The 17,759-nt window shown below is 38.4% G+C and overlaps 1 protein-coding gene across 5 annotated transcripts in view; it reads left to right on the forward strand.

Annotated features, from left to right (window-relative positions):
• LOC129719196 (TOX high mobility group box family member 3-like) overlaps positions 1–17,759 on the forward strand; it is a 295,603-nt gene that overhangs the window by 23,696 nt on the left and 254,148 nt on the right. Inside the window, exon 2 of one of the 5 annotated variants that reach the window (XM_055670710.1) lies at positions 12,750–12,927. The exons of the other annotated variants lie outside the window; for them this stretch is intronic. The gene's annotated coding sequence lies outside the window, so the exon portion shown is untranslated. The remainder of the gene's footprint in view (positions 1–12,749; positions 12,928–17,759) is intronic. 5 annotated transcript variants of the gene reach the window in all.

The following is a 17,759-nucleotide window of genomic DNA, read 5'->3' on the forward strand; positions in this document are numbered from 1 at the left end:
TGAGAAATCGTTTTACCCATTAATTGTGTTTGAAGCTGAGCAGGTTCATGCTTCCTAGAAAAAACTACTATCTCAGTCTTCTCCGGAGAGAATTCGATACCTAGCTGTAAAGCCCAAGCAGACAAATTGTCCAAGGTATCTTGCAATGGTCCTTGCAAATCGGCAGCTTTGGCTCCTGTAACAGAGATTACACTGTCGTCTGCAAGTTGTCTTATCGTGCATGAATTTGCCAGACATTCGTCGATGTCATTTACATAAAAGTTGTAAAGAAGGGGGCTTAAACATGAGCCCTGGGGAGGACCCATGTAGCTAATGCGAAAAGTTGCCAAATCGCCATGCGTAAAATGCATGTGCTTTTTGGACAACAAATTGTGCAAAAAATTGTTCAAAATTGGAGAAAATCCTTGTCGGTGAAGTTTACCCGAAAGAATGTCAATAGAAACGGAATCAAAAGCCCCCTTAATGTCCAAGAACGCAGACGCCATTTGTTCTTTACGAGCATACGCCAGCTGAATATCTGTTGAAAGCAACGCAAGACAATCATTCGTCCCTTTGGCACGGCGGAAGCCAAATTGAGTTTCTGATAGTAGACCATTTGATTCGACCCAGTGGTCTAAACGACGGAGTATCATTTTTTCCATCAATTTCCGGATACAGGATAGCATTGCAATCGGCCTATAAGAGTTGTGATTAGAAGCTGGTTTCCCTGGTTTTTGGATGGCGATCACCTTCACTTGCCTCCAATCCTGCGGTACAATGTTTTGCTCCAGGAACTTATTGAACAAGTTCAACAAGCGCCTCTTGGCATTGCCGGGTAGATTCTTCAACAAGTTGAATTTGATTCTATCTTATCCAGGCGCGTTATTGTTACAGGACAGGAGGGCAACTGAAAATTCTGCCATCGTAAAAGGTGATTCTATCGCGTCGTGGCCCGGAGACGCATCGCGAACAATATTTTGCGCAGGAACAGAGTCCGGACATACTTTCCTGGCAAAATCAAATATCCACCTACTTGAAGACTCCTCGCTTTCGTTGACCGTTACGCGATTCCGCATTCTTCGGGCTGTGTTCCAAAGAGTCCTCATCGATGTCTCCCTCGACGTCTCGTTCACGAACCGACGCCAATATCCACGTTTCTTTGCTTTAGCCAAGCTTTTAAGCTTGGTATCAAGCTCCGAATACCGTAAATAGTCGCCAGGTATACCTCCCGTCTGGTAGGCCTTAAACGCGTCGGATCTTTGCGTGTAGACATCGGAGCACTCTTGGTCCCACCACGGAGTGGGAGGCCGTTCTTTGATCGTTACGCCGGGATATTTCTTCGTTTGGGCTTGCAACGCGGCGTCGAGAATCAAGCCCGCGAGGAGGTTGTATTCTTCAAGTGGTGAATGATGTTGAATCGACTCGACCGCTTTTGAAATCATTTCCTCGTATAACTTCCAATCGACATTTCGTGTGAGGTCATACGGAATGTCAATTGGTCGCATGCGAGTTGACCCGTTAGTAATTGAAATAAGAATAGGCAGATGGTCGCTACCGTGAGGATCGAGGATTACCTTCCATGTGCAATCCAACCGTAGCGACATCGAACATAAGGATAGATCCAAAGCGCTTGGGCGCGCTGGAGGTTTCGGGATACGTGTCATTTCACCGTTGTTCAAAATAGTCATGTCGAAGTCATCGCAAAGGTTATAGATTAAAGAGGAGCGGTTATCATTGTATGGGGAACCCCAAGCCACGCCATGAGAGTTGAAGTCTCCCAAAATCAAACGTGGCGAGGGAAGAAGTTCTATTAAATCAAAGAGCAGCCGTTGCCCAACCTGTGCTCTGGGGGGAATATATATTGAGGCAATACAAAGCTCTTTACCTTGTATTGTCATTTGACATGCGACAACTTCGATGCCTGGAATCGAGGGGAGGTTAATACGATAGAAAGAATAGCACTTTTTAATCCCTAAAAGTACTCCTCCATATGGGGTGTCTCGATCAAGGCGAATAATATTAAAATCATGGAAGTTGAGATCAATATTTGAAGTAAGCCAAGTTTCACAAAGGGAAAATGCATCGCATTTGTTTTTATTTATCAAAACTTTAAACGAATCAATTTTTGGTAAAATACTTCTACAATTCCACTGTAAGACAGAGATAGAATCCTTCATATACGCAGTTGAATTAGGCATCGAAGGATACAATCGCTGCAAGGAGAGGCCATTGGGCAGTCAACTGCTTCAAAAATGATCTAACTGTTGGGAGGAATGCTGTAAAAAAAATTTTAATTGGATCGGGTACATTGAAAGTTTCAAAAATCCAGTCCACAATGTCAGAAAATTTCACTAATCCAGAGTTTGTTTCATCAACTGGGAGTGTAAAAGGAGCAACTGGGGTTTTAGATGTTCCTGGCAGTGCTGGGAACTCCTTCTGGGACTTTAAATTTGCCAGCCCAGGAGGAGTTTGCTTCGGTTTTTCCGCAGCACTGTTTGGTTTGTTTGTAACTTTCATTTCACTTTGAGAAATCTTAGGACCTTTTCTGGGAAGTTTAGGAGAGGAAATTTTTTTCCTCTTTCTAGACTCCCCAGGATTGGCGTAAGATGCTCCCGCTGGTGAATCGTCAGAATCGGTTTCATCAGAGGACAACAGATCGAAGGGGTTCGAAGTAACGGGGGAAGTGGTAACGGTCTTCTTCAGCATGTCAGCGTAGGAACGCTTTGAACGCTCTTTGAGAGACCGTTTTATTTTATCCCTGCGCTGCATGTACACCGCACATGTCGAGAGCTCATGCAGATTTTCTCCGCAGTGAATACACTTTTCAGCGTTAACACTGCAAGAATCTTCCGCATGAGACTCCCCACACTTGCCACAACGTGCCTTATTGCAGCAGTAGGCGGCTGTATGGCCTAACTGCTTGCAATTCAGGCAGTTCATGACGCGGGGCACGTAGAGCCTCACAGGGAGACGAACCCGGTGGATCGAGACGTGGCTTGGTAGTGCAGACCCGGCGAACGTAACTCGAAACGAGTCTGACGGAGTGTATACTGTTTTGCCACCGATGATCGATGCTGACCGCAATTGCTTGCAGTCGAGCACCTTTACTTCGGGACACGTTTTGTTCTTAAAGCACCCTTTGGCACTTTGCAGTATACACTCGACGGACAGACTCGAATCGGTTATGACACCGTCGATCTCCACGTCTCGTGCGGGTATGTAAACGCGATACTCGCGTGTGAAGAGCTCAGAGCAAGCTATATCGTTGGCCTCTTTCAGGTTACCGACCACGACACGGAGCTTGTTAGGCCGGACCTTGGAAATTTCGGTCACGCCCTTGTACTCCTTCGTCAGGTCTTTAGAAATCTGCAAGAGGTTCAACTTTTTCGATTTCGGTCCTGCCTTTGGCCGAAAATAAACAGTATAGCTGCCCTGGGCTCCGTCTGGGTAAAGCCTGGGGCGAGGGGGGACTGAAGAATGAACAGGGGAGGGGGTAACAGAAGGGTCAGGGTCAGAGGGGTTCGGGGATGGTGGCGCGGGAGGCGAGGGATCTACATCTATTGCGCTAAGTCTAGCGCACTAGCGCTGACAAGAACACGTACCTTTTTATTTCTCCCTTCCAGTAAGGTTGGTTGTCCGATCGTTCGAAGTAGCAGCCGTTACAGCCAGCAGCACCAATACAGCAGCACCAAACAGCCACCAGCAGCGAGCCAGGTGTGAGATCACTCCACACAGCGATACAACTCGCTGACACTGATGGCTTCTTCTTTTTCCTCGTTTGTGTCTCGTCCACTGCTGTAGCACAATCCAGCCAGCAGCCAAATCGGCTTACGCACCAGCTGGCAGTCACGATGCGAAACAGTTGCACAAAGGCACGACCTTGAACCCGGATTTATTTCACTTGACCAGGCAAACAATGCCAACACTTGTTCACACGTCTTTTGTTTTATACTCTATCGGACCGATCACCAAACACGTCCAGTACTGATGCGTGTTCGGCACAGAATGTTCAGTGCATTATAACAATTCCAGAAATACCCAAATTGGGTGGTATTTGGTCATTTGCCGCTGTTTTTCAGAAACCGGAAGTCGCCATCTTGGATTTCAAAATGGCATTAGGGGACAGTTTTTGGCCTCTGAGCGTCATTATGGTTGAAGAAACACTCATTTTGGGTGAAATTTGGTCATTTTCGGCTGATTTTCAGACACCGGACCCCATCGCCCCATAGTCGCCATCTAACGATTCAAAATGTTGTCTGAGGTCGATTTGTGGCTTCAGTGCATCATAACAATTCCGGAAATACTCATATTGGGTGATATTTGGTCATTTGCCGCTGGTTTTCAGAAACCGGAAGTCGCCATCTTGGATTTTAAAATGGCATTAGGAGACAATTTCTGGCCTCTGAGCGTCATTCTGGTTGAAGAAACACTCATATTGGGTGAAATTTGGTCATTTTCGGCTGTTTTCCAGGCACCGGAAGTCGCCATCTTACAATTCAAAATGTTGTCTGAGGTCGATTTGTGGCTTCAGTGCGTCATAACAATTCTGGTCAATTGCCGCTGTTTTTCAGAATCCGGAAATCGCCATCTTGGATTTAAAAATGGCATTTGGAGACATGCCAGAAGAAGGAAGGGTGTCGAAACATTATGGACATGTTTGTTACATCTACAAACATTCACTTGCCAAATTTGGTTATATTCGCTTGATTGGTTCTCGAGCTGTGCGAAATTTGAGTATCATTTGTATGGGACCCCTCTCTTATAGGAGAGGGAGGGGTGTCGAACCATTATGGATATATTTGTTACCCTTAAAAACATCCATCTGCCAAATTTGGTTCTGTTTACTTGGTAAGTTCTCTGAATGTGCAGAAATTTGTGTTTTATTTGTATGGAATCCCTCCCTTCCAGAAGCGGGAGGGGTTTCGAACCAATATCGACATATTTTTTACTCCTAAAAACATCCACATACCAAATTTGATTGTATTTGGTTGATTGGTTCTCGAGCTGTGGGAAATTCGTGTTTCATTTGTATGGGACCCCTCCCTTGTTGAAGAGGGAGGGGTGTCAAATCATTATCGATATATTTGTTACCCCTAAAAACATCCAACTACCCAATTTGGTTCTATTTACTTGGTTAGTTCTCTAGATATGCAGATATTTGAGTTTCATTTGTATGGAACCCCTCCCTTCCAGAAGAGGGAGGGGTGTCGAACTAATATGGACATATTTGTCACTCCTAAAACATCCACATGCCAAATTTGGTTTCATTTGCTTGGTTGATTTTTAAGATGTGCAGAAATTTGTGTTTCATTTGTATGGGGGCCCTCCCTTTCAGAAGAGGGAGGGGTCTCAAACTATCATGAAAACCTTTCTCGGTCCCTGAAACCCCTACATACAAATTTTCACGTCAATCGGTTCGGTAGTTTCCGAGCCTATATGGATCAGACAGACAGACAGACCGACAGACAGACCGGACTGCATTTTTATAGGTATAGATAGCTTCCAATGGTTCAACACCAGTAAGTCTATGTAATTCGAGTGTACCAAACCAAGGAGGACGCTTCAAAATCATTTTCAGAATTTTATTCTGAGTCCTTTGGAGCGTTTTCTTCCTTGTTGAACAGCAACTTGACCAGATCGGTACAGCATAAAGCATTGCTGGTCTAAAAATTTGTTTGTAAATCAAAAGTTTGTTCTTTAAACAAAGTTTAGAATTCCTGTTAATGAGAGGATATAAACATCTCGTATATTTGATGCACTTGGCTTGTATATTCTCAATGTGCTCTTTGAAAATAAGTTTTTTATCGTAAATTAGTCCCGAGTACTAAACCTTGTCAGACCAACTTAAAATAACCCCATTCATCTTGACAACGTGATTATTGTTTGGCTTGAGGAAAGAAGCCCTAGGCTTATGAGGAAAAATTATCATTTGAGTTTTAGAAGCATTGGGAGAGATTTTCCACTTTTGCAAGTAGGAAGAAAAAATATCTAAACTTTTCTGCAATCGACTGCATATGACACGAAGGCTTTTTCCTTTTACGGAAATGCTTATGGCATCGCAGAACAATGACTTTGTGCATCCTGGAGGCAAATCAGGAAGATCTGAAGTGAATATGTTATACAGGACTGGGCCCAAGACAGAACCTTGAGGCACACCTGCTCTGACAGGAAATCTATCAGATTTTGAATTCTGATAGACAACCTGCAGAGTTCGATCAGTAAGATAATTTTTCAAAATTTTGATTAGGAAAATTGGAAATTTAAAAGTTTGCAATTTCGCAATCAAACCTTTATGCCAAACACTGTCGAATGCTTTTTCAATGTCTAAAAGAGCAGCTTCAGTAGAATAACCTTCAAATTTGTTAGCTCGTATCATATTAGTAACTCTGAGCAATTGATGAGTTGTGAAATGCCCATGGCGAAATCCAAACTGTTCATTTGCAAAAATTGAATTTTCGTTGATGTGTGACATCATTCGGTTAAGAATAATTCTCTCAAACAGTTTACTTATTGAAGAAAGCAAACTGGTTGGTCGATAACTGGAAACTTCAGCTGGGTTCTTATCCGGTTTTCAAATTGGAATAATTTTTGCATTTTTCCATAATTTGGGAAAATATGCAATTTTGAAGCAGCAATTGAAAATTGTCACTAAAAATTCCATTGTGCTCTCAGGGAGGTGTTTGATTAATATATTAAAGATTCCATCGTCACCAGGTGCTTTCATATTTTTGAAATTTTTAATAATTGATTTAATCTCATTCAAGTTAGTTTCAATTATTTATACAGGTAAAAAATTCTGGGAAGAAATTAAATCAAATTGACGTTATTATTTGCAATTGGACTCACAAAATTCAAATTTGAGTTATGAACACTCTCAAACTGCTGAGCAAGTCTTTGAGCCTTTTGTTCATTGGATACAAGAAAACGTTCACCATCTTTCAAAACTGGAATAGGCTTTGAAGGTTTCTTAAGAATCTTCGACAGCTTCCAGAAGGGTTTTGAATATGGTTTCAATTTTCAACTTTAGTCTCAAAATTTTGATTTCTCAGTAGAGTAAATCTATGTTCAATCTCTTTCTGTAAATCTTTATAAATAGTTTTAAAAACAGGGTCACGAGAACGTTGATATTGACGTCTGCGGACATTTTTCAAACGAATTAGAAGTTGAAGATTTTCGTCAATTATTGGTTAATCAAATTTCACTTGAGCCTTTGGAACAGAATAATTCCTGGCATCAACAATTGCACATTTTAATGTTTCCAAAGCGGAATCAATATTCAATTCGTTTTGCAAATCAAGCTCATTATTGAAATTTCTCTCAATATGAGTTTTGTATCTTTCCCAATTAGCCTTGTTATAATTAAAAACAGAGCTCATAGGGTTTAAAACTGATTCATGTGATAAAGAAAAAGTTATTGGAAGATAGTCAGAATCAAAATAGTCAGAATCAATATATCTGTGTTTTTTTTCTAATTTTTCAAACAGATTGAGTAAACACTGGTAATTTTCATACGTATCATTAGCTCCATGTATCAAATCATGTCAGGTGGATGAAATATGGTATGTAAGAGTGATTTTTGGAGTTTCCAAATTATTTCAGTACAAAATCACAAAACTACGTATTTTTACAAAAAATCAAACAACACCGTTCTTCAAATTTTAGGCTCTACATTTTTGCGGTAAGGTCTCCTGAATCCATACGGGATGAAATATTTATTTTAGCATGCAATCATTTTGAGAAAAACCAGTTTAAATTCACCAAAGTATGTATTTTCATGGAAGCCTAATTTTCTCAGTCTCCCACAGTTGGTTTCAACTTAGCTCATCAATTTTCAAACTCTATATTTTTAGAGTAACGTCTTCTGAATCCAAAGATGCTGAAAGATTTATTCTAGCATGCACAGATTTAGAGAAAATCAAGTTTTCATAAGAACTCGTAGTTGGTGAATTCAAACTCGTTTTCCTCTAAATCTGTGCATGCTAGAATAAATCTTTCAGCATCTTTGGATTCAGAAGACGTTACTCTAGAAATATAAAGCTTGAAAATTGAAGAGCCAAGTTGAAACCAACTGTGGGAGACTGAGAAAATCAGGTTTCCATGAAAATACGTACTTTAGTGAATTTAAACTCGATTTTTTTTTTTCAAAATATTTGCATGCTTAAATGAATACTTCATCGCGTATTGATTCAGGAGACCTTACTTCAAAAATGTAGAGCTTAAAATCTGAGGAACGATTTTTTTATTTGATTTCTTATGAAAATACGTAGTTTTGTGATTTTGTACTGAAATAATTTGAAAACTCCAAAATTCACTCTTATATACCATATTTCATCCACCTGACATTATTTGATACATGGAGCAATTGATACGCATGAAAATTACCAGTGTTTGCTCAATCTGTTTGAAGAATTAGAAAAAAACACAGACATATTTGCGTCTCACAAAAACGGGGAGAGGTCCAGAGGGGTGGCACCTTTACCAAAACTTAAAGCAACTATTCCCCTTGAATAAAAGTTCAAGTTTTCCCAAATCGGCCATTCCAGTGCTGAGAACGAGCATTTAAAAAAAAAAGTTCCGTCCCGGGTCTTTACGGGTTACAATAATTTTTGTGCTCGCGTGTGCATTGAAATGGTAAATATGCTGCGGCAATAAATAAAATCCAAAGTTCAGTGTGGACTTCAATTCCCAAAGTTTCAATAACTTTCGTCTCAAGATGGGGAAGAGCACGATGTTTGATTCGGCGATGAATAACAATTGCAACTCCACCGCCGGAACCCTGAATCCTATCATATCTATGAACCACGTAATTGGGATCATATTTTAATTTCATGTTAGGTTTCAAAAATGTTTCAGTAATAATTGCAATATGCACATTATTTACTGTTAAAAATTTAAAAAGCTCATTCTCATTGGCCTTCAATGAGCGAGCATTCCAATTTAAAATTTTGATCGGTTTATTTAAAATCATTGCTAAACTTTAAATTAGAAACAATTTTAATTGTAAAATTTGTACCTATTTGAATGGCTTCAAACATTGATTTTGCCTGCAACATGGCGTTCATGAGATCGAACATTGCCTGTTGCAGAAAAGAAAGTTTACCTGCCGTAATAGGCCCCAGGCAGTTGACATTAGAAAAAATATTTTCGGTAGTAATATTAGCTGGGGTAATAGGTGTACAATTATTTTCTAGCGTGTTTGGCTTACCCATATTAACGGTCATTTTCGAACTACCAACATTAGGCAGTAGAATGTTCGAACTACCTGTAACCTGTGCATATGTTAAACGGGTATGCAAAGGAGTAGGTAAACTATGCGTCACTGGTACGCTTGGTGAATTTTGTTTTGAAGTTTGTTTCAATTGGGAAATTGAATTTACCTTGCCTTGCCTTAACAATTGCTAAACGGACTGGGCATTGATAAAAATTTGACATAAGGGTTGCCGTTACAATTCGCACAGCGAAAATTTTTACTCTCTTTCACAGGACATGTGTCCTTTTTGTGAGAAGAGTCTCCACAAATCAGGCATTTATGGTCCATGTTACAGAACTTTGAACCATGGCGATAACGTTGGCAAATACGGCATTGGGTGATATGCTTTTCACCTCCGCCAAACTTCCTATAAGCTTCCCATTTTACACGCACGTTATATAAAGCATGTGCTTTTTCAAAAAATTTTAAGTTATTAACCTCACTACGGTTAAAATGAATTAAATAATTAACAAGGGAAATTCCAGTTCGCTGACTGTTTTCGCCTCGTGATTTTTGTTTCATTAGAATTACTTGGGTAGGGGCTATGCCAAGTAATTCTGTTAAAGTAAGGTTGATCTCATCAACGGTTTGATCGTTGGTGAGACCTTTCAAGACAACCTTGAACGGCTTGGCGTTCTTGGTGTCATATGTAAAAAATTTGTACATCTTGTCAGTTAAATACTGAACAAGACGATCACGACCCTTTATTGAGTCGGCTAATTAGCGGCATTCACCTCTACGGCCAATTTGATAGGTAACTTTAACGTCAAAAACAAACGTTGAAAGTTCCTTTTTGAAAATATTTAATTCAGAAGAAATAGTTACCACAATAGGTGGAACTTTCTTCTTTTTTAAATATTTTACATTTTGTATAGTTTCATTATTAATAACTTCCATTTCACCAGCTTCTTGCTCAGGCAAAATATCAAAAGGATTGTCACTACAGACACTCGAAGTGTCAGAAAGAGATGCCTCTCTTTTCCTCCCCGCAGCGAAGCGTGGTTCCTTTTTTCGTCCAGCCATTTCAGGTGATACGAAAAAAGTTAAAACAAATGTTAAATTCAAAAGTAGGTAGTCTTGAGAAAGACTGATGGGAAATAATTTTCAGGTAGTCTTTAAAAGACACACTGACAAAACACAAACGTTGAAGCTATAGGCAGTCAAAGACCAGTCCACAAGCAACCGAAAACACGTCTGATCTGTAGGACAGTTTAAGACGCACTGATGAAAATCAGGTTTTTTCAAGAGCATTTAATGAGCATTAAATTATTATGACCATTCTGCAACAGTTTATTGCTTGAAAATGCTGTTTTTGACCAATGTTCTGCTAACTTTTATCCTTATTCTTAAGCTAGCAGAACAATATTTTTGAAAAAAATATATCTAATGAAAAATGCACCTAAGTTATTGAAACTGTTCGCATATGGAAGCATTTAATTGGTACCCGATCGTATCAAAAGGATTCTGATTGTTTTCAGAGGAAAATGTTTGAAAATATTAAAGCTATACATGTATTATCATATATTTGAAAAATTTATACAAAGTCAATAAAATTATCATGAAAATCAGTTTTTTTCAAGAGCATTAAATGTTTCTGACCTTTATAGAACTGTTTTGTGACTAAAAATGCTATTTTCGTATATTGTCTGCTAGCTATTTTCTTAAGCTAGCAAACAAGAGCATTTTTCAAAGAAATGATGGAGCATTAAATTCGGCGATATGATATTAAATAAGCATCGAATGAGCACTAAATTTTCATGCTATTAACTCTTTGTTCTGCTGACTTTGTACTTCCAGCTTAAGGGACATATAAAAATCCCAATAAATATTTCGAAACGTCAGTTTTGCGTTTCGTCCAAGCCACATTCCGCTTCTTCTGCATCGGTAACAACACAAACAGTAAGCCGATAAATCTACAGAATTAACCGCTATAGTCGACAAACAAACAAAACAGTAACATTATAGTTAAATGCAAAATTTTATAAACATATGCAATGTATCCTCTTATTATTATTGATTCAGTGTTGTTTTTGAATGATCTGGTTCCAGAAAATTTATCGATCAGGTAATATTTCAATAAACTTAAAAGTGCCTCAATTAGCAGCAACCAATGCTGGTTACATTGTATCAACGAGAGCAGTCTCCTGAAAAACAGTTCAGATCAGTAAATGATCTAAAAAAGCTCATAAATTATCTGGTAACGCACACTCTAATTTTTGCGTGTACGAAGACTTGAAAGCTATTTTTGAAGATTTACGAAAGGAAATCAAACAAAGAATTTCTCTCTTGCGAAAAGAAAATTTTGCGAGTGAAGTTGAACAACCTGAAAGCTTTCGAAGGTTCTCAAGAAACCTTTAAAGCCCATTCTAGTTCTCAAAAATGGTGACCGCATTTTTCCAACGAATGAACAGGAAACTCAAAAACTTGCTCAGCAGTTCTAGAGTGTTTATAATTTCAATTTGAACGTAAAGAGTCCTATTGAAAATAAAGTTTGACAAAAGTATGATCAAAATTTCTGTCTGAAGAGGTACTGGAAACAAATTTGAATGAAATACGATCTGTTATCAAGAATTTTGAAAACATGAAAGCACCAGGAGATGATGGAATTTTTCATCATCAAAAGACATCTCTTCATATTCTTCGGTAAAAAATTTCAACAGGTGCTTTAAAATAGTATATGTTCCCACAAAATGGAAAAATTACAAAGTCACTCCAATTTTAAAACCTGTGAAACCCCAGCTAAAGCATCAAGTAGTCGGCCAATTAGTTTACTCTCTTCTATAAGTAAACTTATTGAAAGAATAATGCCTAACTAGAATGATAACACATACATTATTATTTAAGGCAACGTTCCAAGCGTTGCTCGGGATTAATGTTTTCGAAATTAAGAATCATTTTTATCGTTATTAACCCTCTAGTGCCCAGTGCCGCCTTTAGACGGTCTTCAGTTAAACCTCTAAAAAGCTTCAATAAGAACTTAAAAAATGTTTATGGAGCTTCATAAGGATTTTTTCGAAGTCCGTCTAAAAAATACTTTGGGCACTGGAGGGTTAATACCCGAACACTTCACTTTACTCTAAATATCCAAAAAAATCACCAAAATTCATTATTTTCCGATCTTCCAGAGAAGGGTCTCTCGTTAATTATTTCTTTGGCACACAAATTTCAAATTTCGCAAATTATATTTATATTATTACTTCAAATACAACATCAATATTCTAGAACCCAAAGAGTGGATATTGTTTTATTGGTTTGTATTTGATAATTTATGGATGATTCGTAGAAACCGGAAGTCGCAAATTCCTGGCTTCTGAGCATCATTCCGGTTCCTGAAAAACCCACATTGGGTAATGTTTGTGCCTTTAAATTTATTTTCCAGAAACCGGAAGCCACTCTCTGATTTCTGGCCTCTGGGTATCATACCGCTTCCGCAAATACTCATAATGGATGATATTTGGTCACTGTAGGCTTGAACATACGTTTCATCGTCCATCTCACAGCAACTACTTTCCGTCAACAGGTTTGTGTGAAGCTGTCTGGCGTGGATTTTGGCAGATGTCTGATGGAATTTATCAAAATTTAGGAACTGCTGAACCTTGCACGTGTGTAATTCATTTCTTACCTTCATCTTCTGGACGTAAAACTTGGAAACTCCAACCTTTTTGGCCACATCATTTATTGAAGTGTTGGGATGACAGGTAAAAATTTCCTTGACCTTTCCTTCCATTTTTCTGCATGCTGATCCCGGTTTCCTTCCAGCTCCACTATTGTGATTCAACGTCAACTTGTCCTAGAACCTTTTAAGAACTCTTGAGACGGTCGAATTACAAATGTGCAGCGTTTTTCCCAACGCATGATGAGAAAACTCAAGTTTTTCCATGTGTGCGTACAAAATTTTTTCTCGCCCTTCCACTTGAATATCTTACATATTGGCGGCAACAAAACACACAACTGTCAAATTCACAGTATGTAAACACTACATTCTGAGACAGAAAGTTCGAAATTTGGGTCCTTCGTACAGCAAAAAAGTTACAGCCAATCGAAGGTGTTGCAATAATTTCGTGTCCACTCTTTATAATCGAATCCAACCTATATTTTAATTTATTTCCATCATCCATTTTTATTTCCATCTTGATTGATTAATGAATATATTGTTGCTTTAAAATTGTTTTCGTGCATGTGAAAGCACATGCCATAAAATATTTATGGTGAAACCGGCAACGAATTTTATCGCAAACGATATGCGCAGAAAATTTAATTCCTCTGAACTAAGGTGATGATTAAATAACTGCCGCGATTTGGAGTATTTTGTTAAATGTATGCCGCTACCTATCATTATATTTTCAAAACTATGGTGTGGTTTCGTTATTCTCGTAAGAGCAAATAATTACACAAGTTTGCCATTCTCCCATTCAATACATGTTGTTTTAGAATAAAACCTCGAACTTATTTAAAATCTTCGTCATAAACAATTCTCATAATTTAAACAGAACATAGCATATCATAACCTAAGTAAACTTATCATAGCATTCGTCTGGCTATGTTTCGATCATCAAGTTTTATACAAGCCACATCTCATAACCTAAATGGCGGGGTTGCCATAACAAATTTTGTTCAAAATAAAATTACAGCCTGGAGATTTATTTCAGCTTGAAGAGGGACTATCACACAACTCCACGGGTTATGAACATGTAGAGTAAAATTTACTTCTTATAAAATTCTATACTAAGTAAAAAAATCACATCTTTTACATTCTTCACAATCTAATTTCACATTTTTATCCAGCTAAACTATTTCAATTCATGAATATAAACTAATAGATAGTAAAATTGGGTTTTCCAAACGATATAAAGTTATATGTTTATAAAAAAACTCAAATTTTACAAGGGAGCTCGAAGCCTCAAGGCTACAGAGTCCGCTTTGACAAGCGAATGATCATGAGTTCAAATTTTGGTAGAATCGAACCGTTCGAAGTGAGGGGACTTTCACGCATGAGCTTATTCTCAGGCTCCCTCTTATCTTCCTTCCGCCGAATTCCAGGAAAAAAACTGAGTGGATACCTCTCCAGGCGGTTATAATTGCCAATACTTTGCAAAGACGAGCAGTAGAGTCTGTTAAAAAATAGGCGTGTAGAGGAAAAGCTCGAAGCATCAAAATCCGTCAATAACCACGAGCTCCTGAGCTTGAGCTTGATTGATCTGATCACCACCGGTTGCCACTTCGTTACTGACCAGCATAGACCGGAATTGCACACGGAATTTATCAATTATTGCTTGGGATTTTTAGCTATTCGATGTGCATCTCCAATGATCCTTGCACTACCGACGCCTACCAGTCCAGAACGTAGATCAAAGGAAGGAAGGAAAGAAAAGTTAGTTTGATACTTGCTGCTACTAGAGAGCCGGATATACTCCTGCACACTCCACAAGCATCACGGGTATGGAGGAGATTCGCGTTCGCGTCTACCCAAACCCAACTCCAGAGACGTACAAATGTTATTTTATTACGGAAACCGAGTGAGTGTGTATTAGGATGGGGAAAAGTGATCGATTTTCCAGAACCAAGTTTTTTTGGTTCCATTTGGGGTCCCAAACAAACCTAAACTTACCTGTAGTCGATTGGTTTTGTCTCCGCTTGGCGCATTGCATTTCAAATTTGTATGAAAATTCATATGGGAAAACCTACTTTTTTGCATTTACCTTTCTAGAGAGCCCTAATAATGCTACTACATTAGGTAATGCACTACATTATGTTAAGGTATAGTATTTTAGATGCCCAACAACTTTGCAGAAGACACTGAAGAGCTAGAATGTCCCTAAGAAAGCTATAGCTGTTCAAAGTTGAATATGTCGATTTAAATGCAGAAAATTTTGTTTTCTGCCAACATTACCAATGTACCGGCGTCAGTAGGATTCCCATCAGAAGTAACCTGTGGTAACGAGTTTATACACTCAGCTGGACCAAGCAAACAAATTTAGGTCAATATTCTAGGCGTAAATAGAATCTACAACGTGTTTCAGAGGTTACTTCTGATGGAAATCTGACTAACGCCGGTACACTGGCAGTGTTGGCAGAAAAAATGATTTGCAACATAAATTTCGACATACTCAACTTTGAACAGCTCTAGTATTTTTTTGGCACACCCTAGCTCTTTAGTGTCTTCAGCCAAGTTGTTAGGCATCAAAAAACCTACCATTTGAAGTCATGAAACCTATGGTTTGAGCCATTTTGAGCTCTTCAGAATGGAAAATGCAAAAAAGTTGGTTTTTCCATACAAATCTCCATATAAATTTAAAATGCAATGCGCCAAGCGGAGACAAAACCAATCGACTTCCAATAAATTCAGGATTGTTTGGGGCCCCAAATAGAACAAAAAAAAACCTTGGTTCTGGCTTTCTGTTATCAAGTTTCGTTTTTTCATATAACGATTCCCCACCCTAGTGTGTATCGCGGTTCTAGCGATGAAAGAGCAAAGTTATTTTAGAAGCATATAAATGTTCTCTACCTCTGGGTGATTCGTACCAAGTGAGGGGGTGGTGGTGATGAGGAGCCTGAGAATTAACCCATGATAATCAAAAATGGCCTGCTTCTATAACAAGATTCGAACTCACGACCAAGAATTTCACTCACTAGCAATATTCCATGCAAACGTGTTCTTTGATTCATCATGTATCGTCCAATTTTTTCTACTCGCGTACAAGTTTTCCATAGAAACGCTGCTGATTGTTTTTCGCTTCTAAGTGTTCGGAATACCATAGAAGGAGACTGAATGATTCAAACACGATAGTATTTATTGTATCCAAGTTCACTTGCATCCAACAGTATCGCGAGAATCTTTGAAAGTTTATCGCCAGTAGGATTTGCAATCCCGGGAACGATTTCCCGGGAAATAGCTTTTCCCGGGATTCCCGGATCCCGGGATCAAAAATATTGATTCCCGGTATCCCGGGATTCCCGAGTTCCGCGAAAAATTTTGTATGATTCACTATAGTTTCTTATGCAATATTGCAATAAAATTAAATACGTCAAACTGGTGCGACCTGAAATAAATCATTTTATAAAACTTAAAGTCAGTATAGTACTTCAACGTAAAAATCATCTTTGCGTGTTAATTAGTGAGGCTTCAAATGCTCTAAGACTGACTTTTTTTGACTCGTATTGAACTGATTATTTAGTATTCTATCGTTTCCTTCCGATTTGTCTCGGTTACAGAAAACGTAAATAACGTAAATAACGTAAATAACGTAGTTAATTAACCAAAATTCTTCCTCGAAATCTTACGTTCTAATCAATAATGATTTAAACTCCAAAAGGGTTAAAAATGTTGTTCTGTCAATGAAAACTAGATTTAAAACGCAGTTTATTTAAAAAAATCATTATAGCATAGCAAATATATTTAAATGAAAAAAAAAATAGCGAATAGGTTTGCCACCGCTCAAGTAAACAGTAAATATTTACTGTAGTGTAAAAAAACATTTTGCTAAAAAAATCCGTAGCAAATGTTTTCCGCGTCCAATGCCTGCCTAACACTTAGTTTTCTCTTCAACAAACTGAAAGAATTGGACACCAGTTTTCAATTAGGTGTAGCAAAAGCTGTAATCGGTGATTTGAAAGTATTTTAGAAATCGAACATCAGCGGTGATTCAGCAGACTTGAGCAAAGTTTTACAGAAGGAAATAAAATTTTTGAGCTTAACAGAAAATTGTCAGCGGATCTGAAGCGATTGTTTGACGACATGAAGCCCTTTAATTTTCCTCTTCTGCAAAAATATACGTCAAAAATAGATCACGAATTTTCGATGTTAACTTGAATATGTTTTGTATTTCATTTGTTTTTCATGCGAGTTGAGAATGAAATTTAAACAATTTTTTGTTACCTTTTACTGATCAACTTCATTAAAAATCTCATTTTGCTAAAAAAATTGTCTGTTCCCGGTTCCCGGGAATTCCCGGGAAATGCGATTTTTTATTCCCGTTTCCCGGGAAATCGATTCCCGGGAATATTGCAAACCCTAATCGCCAGTGATACAAAATTATGAATCCCAATGAACGTTAGATTGCGTTCAAATGTTTGCTCACCGGAGCAAGAAGGTATCATCAATACTTATGGAAATTGTAGCATGGTGCACTAGCATGTGATACTTGAAATCACCAAGAATCATCGAGGAATATCACAGTGAAAGCACGACGTAGAGTAGCTGAATTCCGCCTACAAGCAACCAACATATGAAAGAATCGTTGCGATCGCTCGAGTGCAATCGTTAAGGATTCTTCCGTGGAACACTCGCTATATGTTGCTCGCTCCGCATAAAGCAGGCAATACTGAAACAAAATCATCAAAGAAAGCCACCATATTTTTCGTTGCTCAAAGTTGTCTCTTGCATGCGTGAGAATGTGTAATTTTTAATAGCGATAGTTTGCTGGGGTTGAAAGCTTATGAATGGCACGCTTAGAAATGATACCCGAATGTGATACGATTTTTTCCATCCTTGGTCACGACCATCTGCTTATCAAGGCGGACTCTGTAACCT

The sequence above is a fragment of the Wyeomyia smithii genome, chromosome 1 (assembly GCF_029784165.1).
Source record: "Wyeomyia smithii strain HCP4-BCI-WySm-NY-G18 chromosome 1, ASM2978416v1, whole genome shotgun sequence".
NCBI classification, from domain to species: Eukaryota; Metazoa; Arthropoda; class Insecta; order Diptera; family Culicidae; genus Wyeomyia; species Wyeomyia smithii.